General features: G+C 35.9%; 2 pseudogenes; both read right to left on the reverse strand.

The window, feature by feature from the left end:
- Positions 1 to 3631: 3631 nt before the first annotated feature.
- On the reverse strand, positions 3632 to 3750 carry LOC150101425 (U2 spliceosomal RNA; annotated as a pseudogene).
- Positions 3751 to 10432: 6682 nt separating this feature from the next.
- LOC150101426 (U2 spliceosomal RNA) lies at positions 10433 to 10581 on the reverse strand (annotated as a pseudogene).
- Between the last annotated feature and the right edge of the window lie 3698 nt (positions 10582 to 14279).

A 14279-nucleotide genomic window follows, 5' to 3' on the forward strand; every position in this document is an offset into this window, starting at 1 on the left:
AAATGTAAGCACGGACTCCCTTATATACGCCTTTCATATTCGCTACGTTATCATACCCTTGCCCTCTACAATCTGAAAATTAAGATTTAATTTATTCAAAAGTGATTTTATATTTTCATATGTACCTTTTACCAGTAGTGTCATTAGTTGTTAAAAACGTAAAAAAAAAAGTGTTCACGAATTTCAATATCCGCTTCAAATATATGTAAAAATCTAAAAATTACTGAAATTTGCAATCGAGAATTATTGAATAGTACTTTGCCTGTCGTATCATATTTACAACATTTTGTTGAATTTTGGTTCCCATATCAACAATTAATTCATTTTGCACAATGGATGATAGATACGAATTTTGTTTCTTACCTATAATTTTTTTCCCGAACATCGTATTAAATGATCTTTTAAAAGTGGATCAAATTCTGCAATTAATTCTATGATTCCAAAAAAATTACCATTATGGGCAGTGTATAAAGCATCAAAATTACCTCTAAAAGTTAAATTATGTTCGGATAAATAAAGAATTGCTGCTATTATTCGTCCTAAAACATTTCGTAACCGTTCTGCTTCAAATTTTATGACATTTTGATTTGCCTGATCAATTGTATTGGGATTTTTTAAATTACATTCCATTTGTGTTCATAAATACATGCATTTCATGTGCACTGGATTTCGTTGGTGTGACTTAAACTTTAATCTTTCACTTATACTGGAATGCTATTACATGGTGCTCTACAGAGAAGTTCAGTTGACATTTCAAGGGTCAGTTAATTAAAGGATCATTTTTTTGAAGGTTGAATAAACAGTATATTACTGTATATATACACTATATTAAAACCACTAGACCCATGCTGTTGTAAGCTACATGCATATAATGTGTTGTTCAGCATTCAGTTTCACTGCATTGCTCCCCTGTGGTCGATTAAACGATAGATGGGAAATAAATGTCAGACCACAGTCGTGCTTATTGGAGGCCTGAAATGGCTTGAAAAAGGTCCATGTTTGGTCTCTAGAGCAAGATTTCCAGACTATGTAAAACAATAAACTAAAAATACAACAAATATATATAAAATTGATAAAAATAGGAGAAAAAAATTAGTCCACTCGCAGTACAAAATGTACTATAGGTTTGCAAATAACCTTTTGTAGTAGGAGCAATATAAGATCTATATATATATATATATATATATATTAAGCATGTCAAGAAATTATATTCTTGGTTTTAATCCTTTATCCAAGTAAGCAAAACAATGTTTTGCTTACTTGGACATGAAGTATTTTCACGTCTGAGCTGCTTGTATATAGAGGTTAATAACTTCACATAAATTGCCTTGGTACATATCCCATAATGCAAAACCACACCCTTTTGGATGTGTATAATACTATGCATAATGAACAGGGCCATTACCAAGAACATTTTCGACCGTTAATGATTATTATCTCTGTTTAGATCCCCATTATGCATAGTATTATATATTAAATATTATATAATATATATATTTATTATATAATTTATATATTTATTATATAATTTATATATTATATAAAATATATAAAGTATAATAATATATAAATAAAATATATAATATATATATTTGCGGGTCACCCAGACTTGCACTACTTGCAGGCGCAAACATGACTTACTTGTCTGTTTGCTTACTTGGGAAATGGAGTAAAACCAGGTTTAAAATAGCTTGGCATCTTTAACATATATATATATATATATAATAATAATAATAATAATAATAATAATAATTTGTGAGTTCAACGTATCTCATCATTGGCCTGTAGAGTAAGATAGGCTGAGAGTCAGCAGATAGTAGGAGAAGAAATAAAGATAGAGTAGGTAAAAGAGGCCTCAGTTGACCTGTTTTAGCTGTATGCCCCCAGGGGCGTTTCTAAAACGGTCGTTGATATTTCACTTTAAAAAAAAAAGGAAAAATCCTAAAAAGGAAACATGTAACATAAAAACAACAAAAACCAAAACAAATCTGGAGAGGTTAACTTAGAGGTGGAGGAAGGATCTGGCCCAAGTGATGCAGCTCACAAGGAACTGCACCCCCTCGCTGAAAGCCTTCGCAGCTCGGGTTCTCAGGTCATCCCCCACCTGTGGAAGCTGAAACCAGTGAAGCTGTGTACAGAAAACCCACGAAGTGGTTACTGTGTCTTTCTTTTGTTGTGGGCTGTTATCATTCTTTTGGCCACCTCACTTCCCTTGGCCATGTCTAGTTTGCAGAGAGCTATATAGAACGCCGAAGCTGCCTCCTCGTCTATATCCAGGGCTACCTCTACTTGCTCAGGGGTGATTTTGCTGATGTCATCAACAAAGAGGTCACCCTATTTTGCACTGACGATGTCGGATCCATATTTCCCTGTGAGGAGGAGTTCAGGTTCTCCTACTTTATTTATTGCTTCGTTGAACTTTTCTGCCACCCCGGGGATACCTTTAAGGAGATGTCTTAGAGTCTCCCCTGCTTTTGCATAAGGGACTTCTGGGTGTTCGTTTTCAGATACCTTTGCTGTTTTGAGATTTGTCAGCTCTTCTTCCTGCGGACTTAATGGCCGTTTGGAAGTGTTGGTGTTCGTCTCAATCTCTACTTCAGCTTCTATGTTATCTGAGTTGGCGATGTCTGTATTGGCAGTGGTAGCTCCGCTTTCGTCCGTGGGAGTTACCATGATGATTTCTGCATTGTCAGTCTCTTCTGTTGGGATCGTATTGCTGGTTTCTGCAATTCTGGTAGGTTTCCCTCCCTTACGGGACCTTTTCGTTGACTTAGATATGGCAACATGATCAGGAGTGGCCTCAAGAGGCGGAATTTTCCTGTGTCGTGACCTTTTCATTACTTGGTTTTGTTGCTGATGTGATTGCGCCACCCATCCTCTCTGCAAGGGTTCTGGATGGGCAGGTGTCGACTCTGTGGTCAGTGACCCCACATTTCGGGCAAGCTGCCTCACATTTTTCCTGGTTGTGGCGCCTGTTTTTAGGCAATTTCTGCACTTTATTCGAGGGCAGTCTACCCCAAGATGATTGAAGGCGCCACATCTAAAGCATTGCTTTTTGACGCCTGGGTAATTTACCATTACCCGGGCAGATCCTATGAGTACAAAGTTAGGAACTTCTGTCCTCATTTCAAGAGAAATTGTTACCTCCCCTGACTTTCACTCAGGATTGTTGACGTCATTATGGATTTGGATTTCCCTTAGGACGCCCCACTTCGAGAATATGCTGCGGATGATGTCATCGTTCTTAGCGTATTCTAATAGGAATCTTGGTATCTTCAGGGTTCTTAGTATGCTCCCAACCATGAAGGGAGATACTTTCGTTTTCCCCCAGTCAAAGCCTTGGAGTAGCTTTTCTCTGGTCTCCATGTTTTTGGTAACCACTTGTTATCTTCCCCCCCATAGGGGGTAAATCCAAAGATCTTTCCTGAACCCACGCAGTCTATAATTGCTTTCGCTATCGCCCTTGCCGGTATTGTGGCGTCAACCTCAATTCCGAGGGTACGCACACGTGGCAGAATGGAGAGCATGATCAGATGGGGGGGGGCTAACTATTCCCACCACCAAGTGTTTTCTATTGCCCCAGTCCGGGGTTTACTCTATCTGTGCTGGTCAGTTAATATCGCGAACGCCGGTGGAGTCCGTATTCGATGTTAACTTTGCAACACAGATACTACGTTTTGCTCTTAGCCTGATAAGGTTGTAAGAACAGACACTTTACACTTGATCTTAGCCAAAAGGCCGAGACGCGATCTGAATTGAATATCAAAAAATGCAATTTATTGAGTGAGTGAAGAGAATCATGGAATAAATTTGTTTCTAATTTAGAACATGATTTATATAAAATAAGACCCAATGTATATAAGATTTTGAAACACCTAAATGCAGATACCAAAGAAAACATAAAATTAAACACTGAATTGAAATTAGACGAATTTCTAAATTACTACACAGAACTGTGGACAGACAAATATTTTAAAAAAGACAACTGGCAAACAATTAACGAAAATGAAAAGGAAATAACTGAAGAAGAAGAATTAGAAATCAGCCTGAAAGAAACAAGAAACGGAAAATCACCTGGAGAAGATAAGCTAGGTTCAGAACTATATAAATACGCAGGAACAAGATTCAAAGAAGAATTCAAATTCAAACAAGAATTCAATTCAAAGACTCTTATTATTATTTTTAAATAAAATTTACTCAACTGGTATCCCCCCAATAGAATGGAAAAAAGCAATTGTGATTCCTATCTTTAAGAAAGGTAATAGAGATGACCCTAAAAACTATAGAGGTATCAGTATGCTAAATTGCTGTTACAAAATATATAGCAGAATCTTAAATAACAAACTAATGAAATATTCCGAAAACTTTATTCTAGAGGTACAGAATGGATTTATAAAAGGACGATCATGTATAGACCCAGCTTTTTGCCTAAAATTAATAATAGAGAAAAGAAGAGAATGCAATTTAGAAACACATATTGCATTTATTGACTTTGAAAAAGCATTTGACAAAGTTAAAAGAAACATATTATTTAACATATTAAAACAAAGACGAATACCAAATAATATCCTAAAAGCTATCACAAGTATATATGAAAATAATCAAATACAAATAAGATTAAATCACGAGCTATCATATACAAGAGAGATAAACCAAGGAGTCCGACAGGGATGTCCCCTCTCAGCAACTCTTTTTAATATCTACTTAAATGAAATAATAATAAAATGGAGTAAAAATTTACATCAAGGAATTAAACTTTCACTTACAGTTAACTTAAACACTCTCCTCTTTGCAGACGACCAAATAATAATTACAAATTCTGAAGATAACTTACAGAAAGCTATTTTAGATCTAAATGAAATATCCAAAGATTATGGTATGATAATATCAACAGAAAAATCAAAAACTATGGCCTTTACAGGACAAGATCCAGCAAGAACTAAAATAGCAATAGATAACAAGATCTTAGAACAGGTGTATTCATTTAACTACCTAGGATGTACGATCACATATGAAAATAAAAAAGATATAAACGTAAAAATTGCAAAATATTTAAAAATAACAGGTGTAATTAACTCTATATTTAAACCAAACCTAGTTCAAAAACAAACCAGGCTAAGAGTATACAATACATTAGCCTTACTAGTCTTAATGTATGGAAGCGAAATCTGGACAATTAAACAAAAAGACAAACAAAGATTAATAACAGCAGAAATGAAGTTTATGAGAAAAACTGCAAAGTATACCCTATTTGATCACAAAAGAAACGAAGATATTATGAAAGAATTAAACAAAGAACCAGTAATAGAAAAAATATAAACATAAATGGATGGAACACGTTCAAAGAATGCAAACCGAAAGATTACCAAAACAAGCCTTAAAGTACAAGCCATTAGGAAAATTAAAACCAGGACGTCCTCTTAAACGATGACTTCTAAGACCGGAACAGGCCATGCTAGGCCTAAATCCTTGATACGTATGATGATTGAGCGAGTATATTTATATTTTGTGAGTTCAACAAACTTCATCATTGGCCTGTAGAGTGAGATAGGCTGAGAGTCAGCAGATAGTAGGAGAGGAAATAAAGATAGAGTGCATAGTGGTAGAGTAGGCAAAAGAGGCCTCAGTTGACCTGTTTTAGCTGTTTGCCCCCCAGGGGCGTTTCTAAAACGGTCGTTGATTTTTCACTTTGAAAAAAAAAGGAAAAATCCTCAAAAGGAAACATGTAACAAAAAAACAATAACATGAAGTACAGAGAAAGCAAAGAAATGGAAAAGGTAAACTTAGAGGTGGGGGAAGGATCTGGCCCGAGTGATGCAGCTCACAAGGAGCTGCACCGCCTCGCTGTAAGCCTTCGCTGCTCGGGTTCTCAGCTCCACCCCCTTCTCTGTGAACTGAAAGGAAAAGCAATAGTCGATTCTCTTTACTTCCGTTTGTTGTGGGCTATTAAGATCTGATCAGCCACCTTGCTTCCCCGGTTCAGATCTAGCATACGGAGCGCTGTGATGAAGGCCATATCCACCTCTTCTTCTATATCCAGAGTTCCCCGTATCTCCTCTGGATTGATTTCTCTTATATCCTCTATGAAGAGGTCGCCCCATTTGGCGCTAACGACCGTGGGACCATGTTTACCTGTGAGGAGGAGTACTGGTTCCCCCATTCTCTCCATTGCTTGTTTAAATTTGGCTGGGATCTCAGGGATGTCTTTTATTAGGAACGTTAGAGTTTGCCCTGCTTTTGCTTGGGGGAATTCTTGGTGGGGGGGGCGTTCCGAAGCTTTAGCTGTTTTTATTTTAGTTAACTCCTCTTCCTGTGGGCTTAATGGCCGTTTCGAAGTGTTGGGGTTTGCCTCCATCTCCTCTACTTCATTTTCTTCGATATTCTCTGGATTGGCTATATCTGGGTTCGTATTGGTAGCTTCGCTTTCTTCTGTTGGAGCTACCATTATGGTTTCAGTATTGGCATTTTCCTTCAGGGTCGGAAAATCTTCCTGGTTTGAATTTTTTTCGTTTTCTAATGATGATTGCGTGGCTGGCGTGATTGTACCTCCCATCTTTTCTGCATAGGTTCTTGACGGGCAGGTGTTAACTTTGTGGTCCTTGGATCCGCATTTTAGGCAAGCCATTTGTCCAATGCATGGCTTGTTGCGAGGCAGTTTTTGCATCTAAGTTTTGGGCAGTTTGCCCCGAGATGGTCGAAGGATCCACATCGAAGCATTGCTTCTTCACACCAGGGTAATTGACCATTACCCTGGCCGATCCTATGACAACAAAATTTGGCACTTCTGCCTTCATTTCGATTACTGCGGTGACTTCACCAGCCTTCCAATTTGGGAAATCTGGATCATTTGCCACTTTGACATCTCTTACTACTCCCCATTTCGGGAATGTTGTTTTAATTATGTCGGTCCCTTCCTCTAGGTATTCTGGGGGGAATCTACTCATTTTTAAGGTCTTCTGAATACTCCCTACTATAAATGGAAACACTCTCTTTCCTTGGCAATCTAACCCTTGCAGTAGTTTCTCCCTTGTGGCAGCATCTTTCACTACCACTTGGTATCGAATTTCTCCATACGGAGTAAAGCCGAATATCTTCTCAGCTCCAACAGCATCCATCAGAGCTTTTACTAACGTCCTTTTCGGGATGCTGGCCTCCACTACTATACCCAGAGTCCGGGTGCGTGGCAAAGCAGATGACATGATCGACGGGGGGGGGGGGGGGGCTAAGCTATTCCCACCACCGAGTGTTTTATTCTTACCCCAGTCCGGAGTTTATTCTGTATCTGCTGCTGTAGTTTATTATTAAGTGCCTCTATGAGACCCTTTGTCGATAATAACTGGGCTAACATATACTATACTACAATTTGCGCTTAGCTAAACAATTTGTTAATCACCTATGAGAAAAGTTCACAAAAATGAACACTAACCATACTACAGAAATGATCGTGTGAAGTGAAGAATAATAATAAATAATTTGTGAGTTCAACAAATCTTCATCATCGGCCTGTAGAGTAAGATAGGCTGAGAGTCAGCAGATAGTAGGAGAGGAAATAAAGATAGAGTGCATAGTGGTAGAGTAGGTTAAAGAGGCCTCAGTTGACCTGTTTTAGCTGTTTGCCCCCCAGGGGCGTTTCTAAAACGGTCGTTGATTTTTCACTTTACAAAAAAGGAAAAATCCTAAAAAGGAAACATGTAACAAAACAAACAAACAAAAAAAAGTGCATAGAAAAGCAAAAATTGAAAGGTAAACTTAGAGGTGGAGGAAGGATCTGGCCCGAGTGATGCAGCTCACAAGGAACTGCACCGCCTCGCTGTAAGCCTTCGCCGCTCGGGTTCTCAGGTCCTCCCCCACCTGTGATAGCTGAAACCGGTGAAGCTGTGTACAGAAACCCCACAAGGTGGTTACTGTGCCTTTCTTTTGTTGTGGGCAGTTATTATTCTTTTGGCCACCTCACTTCCCTTGGCCATGTCTAGTTTGCAGAGAGCTATGAAGAACGCCGAAGCTGCCTCCTCGTCTAAATCCTGGGCTACCTCTACTTGCTCAGGGGTGATTTTGCTGATGTCATCAACGAAAATGTCACCCCATTTTGCACTGACGATGTCAGATCCATGTTCTCCTGTGAGGAGGAGTTCAGGTTTTCCTATTTTTTTTTATCGCTTCTTTGAATTTTTCCGCCATCCCTGGGATACCTCTGATGAGATGGCTGAGAGTCTCCCCTGCTTTCGCGTGAGGGACTTCTGGGTGGGCGGTCTCAGATACTTTTGCTGTTTTGGGCGTTACCAACTGTATTTCCTGTGGGCTTAATGGCCGTTTGGAGGTGTTAGTGTTCACCTCCATCTTTCCTTCTTCTCTCATCTATGTTAGTATCTATATTTCTATATTTATTTTTATTGGTATTGATGGTTTCAATAGCGGTTTCAACAGAAAACAAAAGTTCTCAAAACGATTTTTTCAAACATTATTAATAGTTTTCTTTCGTTTATGTTGGGGTTGATGTGCGATAGAAATAGGTGTACTAACAAAGTAGATAATATCTAAATGATTTTTCCATACAAAATTGTAAAATAAGTATTATATAGTAATCAAAATATAACTTACGTAATAATGTTTAATAAATTAGTAGGATATCCAATAGATAGTAAATACTATATATTGCTTAATTATATTACTACATAAGTATACCTGGAATACAATAATACTTGATAAAGAAGAAATATGCACTCCCGTGATAGAACAGTTGGTACTGTGGTTGGATAACAGTTTAACAATTCCACAAATCCTGCTCTAGAAACCAACTTAATACATTTTAGAATAATAAATAATTATATAATTATAAAATACTTTCAAAAAAAGTATTTTTAAAATAATTTTTGTTTATAAAGCGACGTATATTAGCTTTTAATAAATTAAGAATATATCCAATAATATTAAAATATATTATATTACTGCATAGGGGTATGTGGAAGTAATAATACTTGGTAAAATAGGAAAAATGCATTTCCGAAGGGACTAATTGAGAAAAACTTATTAACTTAAGTTCTGTGATAAGAGAAGGGTTTAATAATTCCGTAAATCGTGCTATAATACATTTAAAAGAAAGAAAGAAACATTTTTGTATATTAATAAAAATATAACTTATAAATTAATTTGTAATAAATTAAGAAATATGTAATGTGTAAGTTATTAATATATAAATTATATTTCGATTTATTCAATTTAATTATATTAACATATAGGTACGTGGAAACAACGAACTCCCAAGGCTAATTGATAGAACATTTACTACAGTTGGCAGGGTGTTCACATTATGACACACCTCGTAAAACAACACGGATTTTACACTTTTAAACTGAGAAGTTTTTTTTTTTAGTCATCATTTCCCCACTATAACTGTATACAAAATATTGAAAAGAAGGTCATGCACTCATCACTGAGGAACGTACATTTTTGCCAAGATTGCTGCTTCCATACATCCATAAGTAGAAATATAATTAAATAAAAGTATTACTAATTATCTATTAAATATTTTCTTAATTTATTAAAAATTAATATGTAGGTTATATATTGATTGTTATACAATAGTTAGTTTACAATTTCTTTTGAAAACATTTACAAATTTTCAACATTTGTTAATACACCTATTTTTATCTATCATGTGCTCCAATATAAGTGAAAGAAACCGATTGCTCGTCCTTGAAAAAGTTCATGTTTGCGAACTTCTCTCGTCGGCAACATTTCCATGTTGCTAATGTAATTGAAATCAAAAATTAGTTTTAAGAAGTGTTCATTTCATTTTAATGCACGGTGATTATACAGTTTGTGTGAGCTAGTACTAGCACTGGCTAATGTTACGCACGGCAACATCGACAAATAGGCCTAGCAAACCGCGCTTGTACGATGCTCAAAGAAACAACAGAATGTAACTGGCGAAGGATGTAATAATAAGGACAAGAATACTGAGAAACCAGATTACAGACTAACAAAATATTTAAAAAAAAATTAATAGAAAGAAAAGTAACGGATATAATAAAATAAGGTTAACGCATTATTATTATTATTAAGAAAACAGTCTAAGAATACTTTTAGTCTTTTTTCTTAAAGAGGAATTTCGAATAAAAAAAAAATGTTATCAGTAATGAGGAAGATGTGAATCAGTTATGTGTTTAAGAGTTATTTGTTACTTGAAATGCACAATCAAACTAGTAGTTTGTTATCATGCATATATACACTAATCCTAGAAACTGAATATTAAACTTATGGAAATCTAGAGTATTTATAATTATTATGTGACACCTCCAAATACTCATTTTAGGAGGGCACGCTACTCTAAAATCCATCAGCTGCGCTAGTTTTCAAACTTTTGTTTGAAAAAGAAAATTCACAATAAAAATTATATAATGACCTAGCACACACACATTATATAAACGGCGAGGAACAATATCCCAAACTGGAAAAGGTGGAGCAAACTCCAAGCATATCGCTACCTTCCAAAAAAAACAGTAAATTCTAGGGACGTACAAATAATAAGCTGATAAGAACAGATACTACACCATGATCTTAACCAAAAGGCTGAGAGGCAAAAGTGTAGTATCTATTCTTATCAGCTTAACATATGATACGTGTTCCCAACAGAGCGCTTGGAGCTTTGACCACCTTTTCAACGAGTTGCCTTGCATTGCACTACCTATAGGGTTGGCTCACTTCCTTCTGGGAGAAATGGAATATACATATATGTAGAAAGTTTTTTACCTTGGGTATATGGGTATATATATATACATATATATATACATAATATATATATATATATATATATACATGTATATATATATATATACATAATATATACATTATATATATATAATATATTATATATATATAACATAGAAAAAATCAACATAAACAATACAAAAAATAAATTAAGTAATATTTTATTTAATACGATGGCCGTGTTTTCCATAGTTTTTTTATTTATTTTTATTTTCTTACTTATTGGTTCCAACTCATGAAAGGTTAAGTCTATAGTACATTGATATGGTGATTGGGCTAAGTATTTTTTTTTATTATATTTTTTATTAATATTTATACTTGTTTGTAATTTTTACTAATTTTTTACACAGTTCAGAAACCCTTCTCTCTGGCATGTAACTTTTTCAAACCGCTTCAGGCCTTCAACAGGGCAATTGTCTGGCACCGCGTGATGAAATTCATCTACTACCTACCTAAAAACAATCACAAACATCTATACACACAGAGGGATTAGAATCTATGACCTGTTAGTTGGACAGCGATTATGCTAAGCACTTGGCCAACTAGGCAGGCAAAAGTAATGCTTCAAAGTAATAAAAAAATAGTCGCTTTTAACATTTAAAATTAACGAAAACATAAGTATCTTTAACAACAGAATAACACATTCCATCTCTCCCTTTCACAAGCAGTGAAAGGGAGGGATGGAATGTGTTATTCTACCTAAATTTGCATTATCAGCAAACAATTGAATATTTCCCTTCAGATTATATCCTATATCATTTATATACAATTAAACAGTAGTAGTCCTACTGTTTAATTTGGTCCTACTATTGTAGCTCCTACTTACTGATACTACTCATCCATCTAACTCCTACCTCATTAACACTCCTGACCTTAGGTATACAGTCTGATATCGCTTCCTCCAGATGTCCCTTAACTATCTCCCATGCACTACTACATTTCATGGCACAGCTTCAAGCATACTCCTAAGCTTGTTATAATCATCTTCCCATGTGATCTGCTTTGTAGTTCCACATATACTCCTTGACAGAATATTCCTTGTTTTACAGCCTCCCAAGTGAATAGCACAGTAGCAGCACACCACTAGTCATTGCTTTCTCTGGGATTCTGCTCCTAAATATACGACTTTCTGATATCTGTACATCAGCCACCCTCCATATAACTAGTATCATATCCATCCCCATTTGTTCTGATTTGCATAACAGAGTTGCATGTAACATTCTGTCAAATGCCTTTGCCAAATCTAGCAGAATCATCGTATACCCATTCCTTTGATCCAACTCATCTGAGATTATAAAAAGTTAATAAATTACTAAAGCATCATCAACTCTTAACAAAACATTGCTGTCCCTCATAGAGTATCATATTTTTATCTACCCATTCCTGAATTCTCTTTTTTACCAACTTTTCCAATACTTTTATGACCACTCTTGAGATACTGATTGGTCTATAATTTGCTACTGCAGTCACGGAACCTCCCTTAAGCAAAAGAATTATTTCTTCCTCTTTCCACTCTCTTGGAACCCTGCCAGAACTGTGACTTAAAAAGCCTACTGAGAGATACTGCCAGTTCCTTGCACAATCTTATAAAATGCAAGCTGATATTCCATCTAGTCCTATGGCCACATTTACACTGAGATTCTGTAATATCCCAAGAATAACAGAGTTATTACTCTATGATCTGTTGCGTGAGAAAGCGAAAGCTTTGTTCACTGAGAATGGTTTCAGCACTCTCAGTGAACAAAGCTCTCTCTCTCACGCAACAGATCCATAAATCCTACATTATTCCTTCTATTCAACCTGCATATTGATTCGTTTACTATCATCACCCTCTTAGTTAGTTCACCTCTATCATAGCGTGGTAGGAGACTTACAAATCTTCACCTTCTCGCTCTTCTTTTTCACTTTGTCCAACAATTCCCTCACATTCTACCTCAAAGAATACTTCTCACCTCTCAGGTAATTAGTGCCAACCAAGACAATTAATTCTTTCACCTTACATAGAGGGGATTCGATTTTTTTCACAAGAATAAACAGATTATTGTTTAGTAAGCCTATTATTATTATTAACATCTGACTTCCATGGAGTTCAGAGACTCATCATAAGGAGGTACACACTACCACACAAAAAGTTCATCCAACTATGCCTTAAACTGATTCAATGTGTCTACATTCATAATCAGGCAATGCATTCCACTCACCAACCGCTCTCCATGCAAAGAATCTACTTCTCACTCCTCTGCTCACACCCTCTTTATACAGTTTCCAGTGATGGCTCTTGTTCTACTCCCCTCTCCCATTCTATGAAAAATCTCTTCCATGTCAACTTGATAACAACCCCTGACTATCTTATATGTATCAACCATACTTCCCCCCCCCCCCTTCTTCCTCCTATTCAAGAGGATTTGCAACTTACATTCTCTCAATTTGTTCTCGTACAACACATTCCAAAGAGCACTGACCACCTTTGTGAATCTTCTCTGGACTCTTTCCAACAGATCCTCATCACCATGAAAACCATGTGACCAAATCTGTGCACAATAATCCATTTGAGGCCTGATCAAGGCCTTATACAACAGCATTATAACCTTCTTTTTCTACATGTCACGGTCCTCCACATCCGAATTTCTTCGAAAGACTGGAATGAAAACGTTCTTGTATAATGATAAGCATCCCTTCCCCAACAGACACCATATTGCAAATGCCAGGAAACAAGTAGTTTTATTGCATCACTCACAATATGAAGGCAATTAGAGTCTATGTACTATATATAGTGACAATTAGTAGAAACTGAGCTGATATGATATTAGCAGAAACTGAGTTGATATGATATTAGTAGAAACTGAGTGGATGAAAACAACCCTGCATAATATTGAAAAACAACTCCCCTCTTACAAACACTATGCTGCACACAAGCAAAACAAAGTTTTACTGCATTATAAAGAGGTGTGGTTACATCTGCTCATAATGCAGTCACTGAGTACAGAAACTAACCTATTTATGTAAAGCAAATTTACAAATAAAATTTAATTCAGAATATTCAAAACTAGCATACCACGTAACTAGCCAAATCATAGCGGTAAGCTACTCTGTTGTACAAATTAGTACTAAAAATGAAAAATCAGTAAGTACTAAACAATGCTAAGGAAGCAATAATTAAGTTGTAATCTGAGCTGAACTGCTGACTGTAAACATTAATCTTAACTTGCCTTCAGGCCTAGGAGTAAACTAATAAAGTACTACGTTTGCTGCAAATTATTCATATTATTCCTTATAATGTTCTGTTTAATCCATTAAAATGCAATGTTGCTTTGTAGGTTCCTGAGGTCACCCTTTCATGGGTAGAATTAACACAGAAAATGTGCATCTCTCATTTAAACAATATGCTTCAGATTATATCAAGAGATAAAAACTAATACTGATAATTTACCATCAATATTGATATCATAGTCATTAATATTGATTAATGGTTTGGTGGTTTTACCACTGATCTGGTGGGAAAAATCTTATAG

This window comes from Typopeltis vanoorti, chromosome 11 (genome assembly GCF_054136105.1).
Source record: "Typopeltis vanoorti isolate ZY-2024b chromosome 11, IOZ_Tvanoo_1.0, whole genome shotgun sequence".
In the NCBI taxonomy this organism is placed as follows: domain Eukaryota; kingdom Metazoa; phylum Arthropoda; class Arachnida; order Uropygi; family Thelyphonidae; genus Typopeltis; species Typopeltis vanoorti.